A 9,936-nucleotide genomic window follows, 5' to 3' on the forward strand; every position below is an offset into this window, starting at 1 on the left:
ATAAACCAACCATTTCTGCCTTCTCAGAGGCCTCATGGAGTCTTTCCCCCAGGCTTCTGAGTTGAAACAGTTCTAACAGTCCTAGCTGCTCTCTTTAGTTGCTACCTCAATGACACATTAGCGTTCTACTTTTGTCTTTCCAATTCTTTGTTAACAACTTTATATCTATTTAGTAATTCTTTATATTCAGTTCTCTCTGTAAAAATAACTGGCTTGATTTCCCCCCTTTAGCTGACCCTAACTGATAAATTGAGTGTTTCTAGGAGATGGATCCTCAACGATGGGACTCAGGAAGTGCTTCGGTTCTTTTCTTGGATTTGAGTACAGTGATAAGCTCCTTATTGATGAGATGCTATCGATCCATGGCATGCAGTGGCATCATGATTAATCATATGGTGATGAAAAGCCTTCTGAATCAAGTGTTCTAGGGGACAAATGGCAGCTTCACTGGACCATATGGCAGGAATGACGATCAAAAGGACTATTTCATTGAGTGGATTTATCTCAGAGCACTAGACTGTTCCCAAAGCAAATGATAAGTTCTGGTCTTTAAATTCTTAGCTCATGTCAGGGTCACTGTCAGAGAACCAGACAGCCTCTATGGAAGTTATTAAAAAACTCTTACTTCTTGTAACCACAGGGCAGATATTGGTGAAAGTAAAACCCAAAATGTATTTTTTTGAGTTGCAGAATCACAACATAAATTCTAAGAAATCCACTAAGATATTTATTACAATTAATAAACAAATTCAGCAAGGTTGTAGGATACATCAATATACAAAAATCACCTGTATATGGCAGCAATGAGCAAACTGAAATGGAATTAAGAAAATAATTCCACTTAATATAGCATCAAAAAGAATAAATACGAATAAATTTAATAAGATAACTGCAAAACTTATATCCTACAAATTACAAAATATCATTGAAAGAAATTAAAGGTGGTCTAAATACATGGAAAAACATCCCATGATCATGGCTCAGAAGAGTTAATATTGTTAAGATAGTTTTACCGGGTTGAATAATGTAACCCAAAATTTATGTCCCCCTGGAAACTGTGAATTGTGACCTTATTTGGAAATAGGGTCTTTGCAGATGGAATCAAGTTAAGATGACGTCATACTGGCCTAGGAAGGTCCCTAAATATATTCCTGGCATCTTTATAAGAAGCATGAAATTTGGACACAGACACATGGTGAGAATGCCACGTGATGACACAGGCAGAGATTGCAGTGATGCTGCTGCAAGCCAAGGAACACTGAGGGTTACTAGCAATCACCAGAAGCTAGGAATAAGCAAGGGACGATTTTCCCCTAGAGCCTTCAGAGGGACCATGATCCTGAAGACTTCTGATCTCCAGAATTGGAAGACAATAAACTTTTGTTGTTTTAACCCTTCTAGTTTGTGGTACTTTATTATGGCAGCCCTAGGAAATTAATACAACGGCAATACTACCCAAATTGATCTAAAGATTCAACACAATCTTTATCAAAGTCTCAGCTAGGTTTTCGTTTTCACAAATTAACCGGCTGACTTTAAAATTCATATGGAAATTCAAGGGATGCAGAATAGCTAAAACAATCTTGAAAAAGAACAGAGTTGGAAAATTTATACTTTCCATACTTCCTGATTTCAAAACTTACAAGGCTATAGTTATCAAGACAGTGTGGTATTAGTGTGAGAATAGACATATAAATCAGTGGAATAGAATTGAGAGTCTTGAAATGAAACCTCACACTTACGATCAGTTGATTTTTGACAAGGGTGCCAAGACAACTCAGTGTGGAAAGGACAGTCTTTTCAACAAATCGTGCCAGGACACGCAGATATCCTCAGGAAAAGAATGAAGTTATACCTTTACCTAACACCATATACAAAAATTAACTCAAAATAGACAAAGACCTAATGTAAGAGTTAAAACTATAAAACTCATAGAAAAAAACATAGGGGAAAATCTTCATGACCTTGGATTAGGCAATGGTTTCTTAGATACGACTCCAAAAGCACAAGCAACAAAGGACAAAATAGATAAAGTGGACCATCACCAAAATGAAAAACTTTTGTGCTTCTAAGGGAACTATTAAGAAGTAAAATGACAACCCATAGAATGGGAGAAAATTTTTGCAGTTTATATTTGATTAGGGACTTGTTTCTAGAATATATAAAGAATTGTTATAACTTACTAATAAAAATACAAATAACACAGTTAAAAATGGGCAAAGAATGGAAATCCACAGTTCTCCAAAGAAGGTATACAAATGGTTAATAAGCACATGAAACAACGCTCAACATCATTAGCTATCAAATGCCCACCAATTGATGAATGGATAAACAAACATGGCATATCCATACAATGCAATATTATTTAGCCATAAAAAGGAATAAGGTACCAATACATACTACAACATGGATGAACCTTTAAAATGTTATGCTAAGTGAAAGAAGCCAGTCACAAAGGACCACATACTCTATGATTTTGTTTCTATGAAATGTTCAAAATAGGCAAATACATCTGCAGAGACAGAAAGCAGATTAGTGGTTGCCTAGATCTGGGGGTGGTGGCGAATTGAGGGCTTAGGGTGTGATGGCTAAGGAGTGCAAGGTTTCTTTTTAGGATAATGAAAACACTATAAAATTGATTGTGGTGATGGCTGAACAAATCTGTGAATATATTAAAAGCCATTTAATAGTACATTTTAAATGAGTGCATTGTACGCCATGTGAATTATATCTCAATAAAGTTTTTACAAAAGAGAATCAAAGGATAAGTTAAGTTCATAGCCTCATCAAGTCTCTTATATGAAAATTAAGACACTGATTGTGAAGGACTGAGACTCTAAAAAACGGAATGAAGACTTCTTGTAGGACTCAGATAAAGGCAAGAATCTTGAACCTCTGAGTCGTTCCCAAGCCAGTGGAAGCAGCCTATTTTCATGTCTGAGATTTGCTTGAAGAAATCTGATATTGGGCAGCTGGATTGTAAGAGAATGTCTAGTCTACTCAAGATCCACCTCATCTACCCTTGCCTTCCTACCTGTAGTCCTGTGATAAGGCTAAGATCTTAGTATGCTCCAAGGGTGTGAGGACAAAGTCTGATAAAGGAGGCAATAGCTTATACATCAATAGAATTGCAAATTTTTATTAACTTATATCGCCATAAACCCAGGGAATGTGTACGGAAATAGATTCTAAAGGTGTTAGACTGAGTGGAACAGCCTACAATATGGGATTAGACTGCAAATATTTATACGGGTGCACTTAAAATTAATTCCAGATTTAGTATGTTAATTAAGAAGCTGGAAGTGGCTTTAACAATTTACTTTGTTAATTGGCTAGAACTTGGACTCAACATTGATCTACGTTTAATGCGGGTGAGAGGCTAGGACTTCTTTGGCATAATGTAGAGGAAAGAACACAATAGCTTAAGAAGATAGGAATTTTAGAGTAGCTATAGTGTGTGTGTGTGACCTCCCATCTGCACTGTATTGTATGAAGACATTCTAGTCACTTAAGCATTGAGAAATATATCAGTGAGTGGAGTATTAGCAATTTACAAAAATTCTATAGTGCTATTCACTTTTGGCTAGGTATTATGGTGGGAGACACTGCCACTGTGTTGTGCTTTCTGTTTTCAATGGGATGTTAGGATTCCAGGGTGGCAGAGGTCAAATGGTAGCCATTAACCACCAAAGACAAAGTGGATACATTTATAATAATGTGCATCAGAGACAAAGGGCTAATTAGGACCTGCAGGAATCTTTGGCAGTGGAAATTAATCACAGTGTCCCTAGGAATGGAACAGATGAGCAGCCTATCAGAATGTTACATGATTTACTTAACAAGAAAAACTCCAGGTCTGATGGCCAGAAAGCTGACTCAAGTCACATCAATGGACAGTTACGGCCTTTCACCCAGTTTCCAGACCTGAGTCAGTTCACAGAACCAGAACTCCTTGATGGAAGGGGAAACCAAGTAACCTTGAGGTAGGACTGAGAACTCCACAAGTACGTACTTCAAATTGTACTCTAATCTGTTCTAAAAGGGAATCATGGTTACTTACTTTGCACTGTGGAAAAAAAATTATCCAGACTGTATTAGCTCCCCAAGTCTGCCATAACAGATTAGTGCAAACTGGGTACATAAAACAATAGAATTTTATTCTCTCTCAGTTGTGGAACGCAGAAATCTGAAATTGAGGTATCAACAGGGCTGTGCTCCCTCCAAAGGCTCTAGAGGAGAATCCTTCCTTGCTTCTTCCAGCTTCTAGTGGTTCCCCGTCTTCCTTGGCTTGTGGCAGCAAAACTCCAATCTCTGCCTCCATCTTCACATGGCCTTCCTCCCTGTGTCTGTGTAACTCTGGCGCTCCTTTCCTCTTCTCATAATCAACTCCTGTCATTGAATTTAGAGCCCACCCTAATCTAGTACGACCTTATCTTAACTATTTATACCTGCAAAGACCCTATTTCCAAATAAAGTTACATTCTGAGGTTCTGGGAAGAACATGAATTTTGGGGGACACCATTCAATCTACTATACAGACCTTTTGGGGATACTAGATATTGGCTCTAAGTTTACGCTAATTCCTGGAGACCCAAACCCAACTGTTGTCCACCCATCAAGGTCGGGTTTATGGTTTAACATCTAAAATAAAACATTTACAAATATTTTTGATAAATCTAGACTCATTGAGAATATATCTATAGACCCATGGGAATTGAGAGAACCCTGCCAAAGTTTATTTCTGTGGAAACAACCAAGAGCTTCCTAGGATTTGAAGATTGCCATAAAAATGCTGGATTGACCCACCAATCTTGATTGATTGATTATGCTAATAAATCTATTGTAATTACCAGTAATGTAAATACCAGTAATGAACTTTAACTAAAAGACCTTTATTCTTGCAGGATATGTTTAACATTTAAAAAATTATATAAAATATTGTTCCTGCTTTCTGATAGCACTCCTGCCATCATCACCTATGAAACATCATAATTATAATAATAAAAATAAGAAACAAAGAAAAGGGCCATTGTGAAAATAAATAAAATACAATTAAAAATCAACTCAAAATGGAAAAAGCAATAACTTTGAAATATCCTCAGAGCATTCTGTTTTCTTTAACAAAAGTCTATGCTCAGGGGAAGCTATTTCACAAGACTCTAACCACCTTGGGTTTTACCAGAGCCTCAGAGACATGGGGGACAGTAAATACCCAACTCCAGCTCCCTCTAGCCTCCTTGTCTCACTTAAGTGAGGGGTGATTGTGGCTGAGAAGTACTTGTGAAGGTCATAGCCAGGAGCACTGGCTCACTAAATGACTGAGACCTAATCATAGAACTATAAAATGCTTCCTCTCCCTCTATACCTAACCACCACAGCATTATGTACAGCTCCTGTACCATGATAGGGGATTATCACGAAAACAACTACAAGCCTCAGACCTTATCTAAGAAGTCTCTAGGAAAATTCAAAGATGACAGAGAAGAAAAAAACAAGAACATCAGAGGAAATTTATCTTCTGACACTTACAGCTACAGTGAATAGTAAGCACAGTCTAACTTCTAAGGAGATAAACACAAAATCTCATACTACAGCATATTTACTCAGCTCCTTTTACACTGTACATCATATCCAGCTTCCAATGAATATCTACAAAGTATACTAAAAGGCAAAAAAGACAACTTGGAGAGCAAGCATCAGAACCAGACTCAAATACAGCCAAAATTTTGAAATTACCAGACTGGGTATTAAAATAACTATAATTAATATGTGAAGGGCTCTAATAGAAAAAGTGGATGACCTGCAAGAACAGATGGGTAATATAAGCAGAGAGATGGAAACTCTAAGAAAGAATCAAAAGGAAGTGTTAGAAATCAAAATCATGGTGACAGAAATGAAGAATGCTTCTTATGGCTCATCAGTAGACTGGATATAGCAGAGGAAAGGGTCAGTGAGCTTGAAGATATGTCAATACAAACTTCCCAAACTGAAAAGCAAAGAGAAAAAGACATGAAAGAAACAGAACAGAATATCCAAGAACTGTGGAACAATTAAAAAAGGTATAACATATACATAATAGGAGTACCAAGAGGAGAAGAAAGAAATGAATAGAAGAACTATTTGAAGTAATAATAGCTGAGAATTTTCCAAAATTAATGACAGACACCAAACCACAAATTCAGGAAGCTCAGAGAACAGTAAGCAGGTAAACACCAAAAAACCAAAGAAAAACAACAAAAAACCAAACACTACGCTTAGGAATATCATATTCACAGTGCAGAAAAATCAAAGACAAAGAGAAAATCTTGAAAGAAGCCAAAGGAAAAAAAAAATACCTTATCTATAAAGGGACCAGGATAAATTACACCAGACTCTTTCCAGAAACTATGAAAGCAGGAAAAGGGAGAAAACCCCATCAGCCTAGAATTCTGTACCCAGCAAAATTATCCCTGAAAAGTAAAGGAGAAACAAAGACTTTTTCTGACAAAAATATTGTGAAAATCTGTTGCCACTAGATCTGCCTGGCAAGAAGTGTTAAAAGAAGTTCTTCAGAGAAAAGGAAAATGATATAGTTTAGGAAACTTGGATCTACATAAGGAAAGGAAGAGACTTAGAGAAGGAATAAATGAAGGGGCTTCTTTATTGCCTCCCCTGAGGTAGTGACATCATGGGCAGCACCTGGATCTCCATCCATGATGACTAAGACAGACATGAAGCATGAAAGATTGTTAGCTTAAAAAAGAAAGAGTAGAAGACTTGCTTTCTCGACCCACAGCTGCAAGCTCTATGTTTAAAGATATCAAAATGGACATGGTGAGTTCACTGGCTCACAGAATGGAGGAGTCTACTCTAGACATTCTGAGAAAACTATAAAAAAAAAAATATGATGAAAGCTATTTTCCCCTCAGCTTTATAGCTATTAATAATGTAACCTACTGTGATTTATGCAATAGAATCTTTTCTTATAGTATTGTGATGCCAGTTAAACTGTGACATCACTTTGTGACCAATAATTCAAAGTTTAAAGAAATTGAATTTTCTTCGTTTTGTGAGGAAGATCAGCCCTGAGCTAACGTCTGTTGCCAACCCTCCTCTTTTTTGCTTGAGGAAGGTTGATGCTGAGCTAACATCTGTGCCAATCTTTCTCCATTTTATGTGGGATACTGCCATAGCATGGCTTGACAAGTGATGTCAGGTCTGTGCCCAGGATCCAAACCTGTGGACCCCAGACCGCTGAAGTGGAGCATGTGAACCCAACCACTAGGCCACTGGGCCGGCCCCGAAAGAAATTGAATATTTTAAATGTAGATATTATGAGCTCTTTAAAAGCCAAAAATTATTACAGGTTTTCAAATTAGAAATGAAAAGGCCACTGAAGCATCCTACAGATTACAATTTCTAATAAGGTATATATCAATCAACATAAATTCAAAGCCCTTTGGGGTTCCCTATTTTTATTTTTAAAGAGTTAAGTGTTCTTGAAACCTAAAGTAAGAAAACCACTGTGAATTATTCCTGGCCATGATAGGTCCATTTCTTGCTATGAGCTTGAAAGGAGCCATTGTTACAGAATTCCAAGCCCCTAAGTCTTGGACTCAGCCTAGAGTTTTGGTTCTTTTAGCCCAGGAAGCTGGTTTTTGGTAAGATGAGGGACTTTGACTGCAGATTTTTTCTTCTTTGGCGTTTTGTCTATTTTATTTCTTTTTTCCTTTTTCTCATTTTTTCTTATTCATTTCTTTGTTCTCGCTTTTCTTTTAATTTTTCTCATTTTTATTTTTTCCCATTTTTGTTTTTTTATTTTTCTTATTTTCTTTGTTTTTATTTTTTCTCAATTTTTGGTTCTTTTTATTTTTCCACTTTTTGCTTTATTCTTTATTTTCTTTGTTATTTTTCTCAGTTTCCTTTTTACCTTTGTTAGTATTGTTGGCAGTAAGTCCATCATACTTCAGGACCTCTTGGCCATCTCTGCTGAGGAGCAGATCCATATTGGCAACTGCCAGCTCCTCAAGACCACTGGCTAGGGTAACTGCTGAGGTGAAGCTGACCCAGCATATCCTGACTGGGACAGAGGTGGCCGTGAAGGTCATTAACAAGAGTCAGCAAAGCTCCTCCAGCTTCCAGAGACTATTCTGTGAAGTCTAGAGCATGAAGCTTTGCATCACCTTAATACCATGATGTTATTTGAGATGACTGAGACCCAGGAAACTCTCTATCTGGTCATGAAGTACACTAGGCGAGGAGAGGTGTTCGATTACCTACTGGATCATAGCCCCATAAAAGAGAAAGAGGCCCTAGGCAGATTCCACCACACGGTGTTCACTGTGCAGCACTGCCACCAGAAAGGTACTATCCACAGGGACCTGAAGGCACAACCTGCTTTTGGATGTTGACTTGAACATTGAGGTTCTAGACTTTAGCTTCAACGATGAGTTAACCTTTGTGAACAAGCTAGATACCTTCTGTGGCAGTCCTCCTTATGCTGCCCAGAACTCTTCTGGGGCCAAAAGTACAACGGCCCTGCAGGGATGTGAGATGCCTGGAGTCATCCTGTACATGGTGGTCACCAGGTCCCTGTCTTTTTTCTTTTTTGGTGAGGAAGGTTTGCTCTAAGCTAACATCCATTGCCAATTTTCCTCCTTTTTTTGCTTGAGGAAGATTGGCCCTGAGCCAACATCTGTGCCAGCCCTCCTCCATTTTTGTATGTGGGTCACCACCACAGTACTGCTTGACAAGTGGTGTAGGTCCATGCCCAGGATCAGAACCCATAAACCTTGGCAACCAAAGTAGAGTGCACCACACTCAACCACTATGTCACGGGGACAGCCCCCTAGGTCCCTGCCTTTTAATGGACAGACTTTCGTGGGAGTGGGTACTGAACAGAATATACTATAATCTCCTATACATGTCTGTGGAGTGTGAAAAGCTGCTCAAGAAATTCCTGATCCACAACCCCAGTGAGAGAGGCACTTTAGAGGAAATCACGAGGGATCCATGAATGTACATGGGCCAGCAGGAGCCTTTTATCGAGATGACTATAAGGACTCCTGGCAGATTGAGTTGATTATGTCCAAAGGCTACAAATGGGAAGAGATCTAGGACTTGTTGATGGGCTAGAAGTGTGATGAAGCAATAGCCATCTCTCTGCTCCTGGGCTGCAAGACATCGAGTTGAAGGGCTGGACCAGGGGCTGTACTGTGAAGCCTCTGACTTCAACTGGTCCCACCAAGAGCTGCAGTCCTTCTCCATCCTGCAAGCTACTGCCTTGGGTCTCTGCCAACCCCAAACAGCAGAGTTTCAGGAAGCCTGCTATTACCATCATTAATTTCTACTCTAAGAGAGAAAATGAGCAACATGGGGAGGACCAGGAGTCAGGCAGGAAGGCCAAGAGCACAGCCAAAAAGTGTCTGCCAGTTCTTTACCAGGCCTGGAGATGAAGACCATCCCCCGAAGCATAGCACCTCAGTGTGGCCCTGAGGAGACCCTCCCCACCCCAACATACCAGCAACAGTGGTAGAGACCCAGATGGAACCAACTTTCCCCAGGATGTGCCCTCCAAACTCTCTCCACATTGGGCAGCTCGGTCAAGGGTAGTCACCAGAATTTGTCTGAAGGTGTGACCAAAGACTCTCCCTCTGGCAACATCCAGGGCTGGCAGGGGGCCACTGGAAGGTTCTCCAACTTCATACTCAGACAGCTGTGTTTCAAGTTGGTCAGAAAGATTGGCATGAAGCTCAAAACAGAGGAGGGCTAATCAAACATCCCGTGGTGGGCAGCCAAGGCAAGAAAGAATGTGGGGAGGTCAAGCCTTGCTCTCTGCACTTTACATGGAGCACGAAAATCCTGAGTTCCATGGTGCCAGAGATTGGCCAGGGCTGGGTGCAAATAGCTGCAGGTGGGAGAAGTGCAAGGAGCACATGCTGCTGTGTGTGCACCATG

At 39.4% G+C, this 9,936-nt stretch overlaps 1 pseudogene; it reads left to right on the forward strand.

The window, feature by feature from the left end:
* Window positions 1–5,400: 5,400 nt before the first annotated feature.
* LOC124244554 (serine/threonine-protein kinase MARK2-like) lies at window positions 5,401–9,114 on the forward strand (annotated as a pseudogene).
* Window positions 9,115–9,936: the final 822 nt, after the last annotated feature.

This window comes from Equus quagga, chromosome 9 (genome assembly GCF_021613505.1).
Source record: "Equus quagga isolate Etosha38 chromosome 9, UCLA_HA_Equagga_1.0, whole genome shotgun sequence".
Taxonomy (NCBI): Eukaryota; Metazoa; Chordata; class Mammalia; order Perissodactyla; family Equidae; genus Equus; species Equus quagga.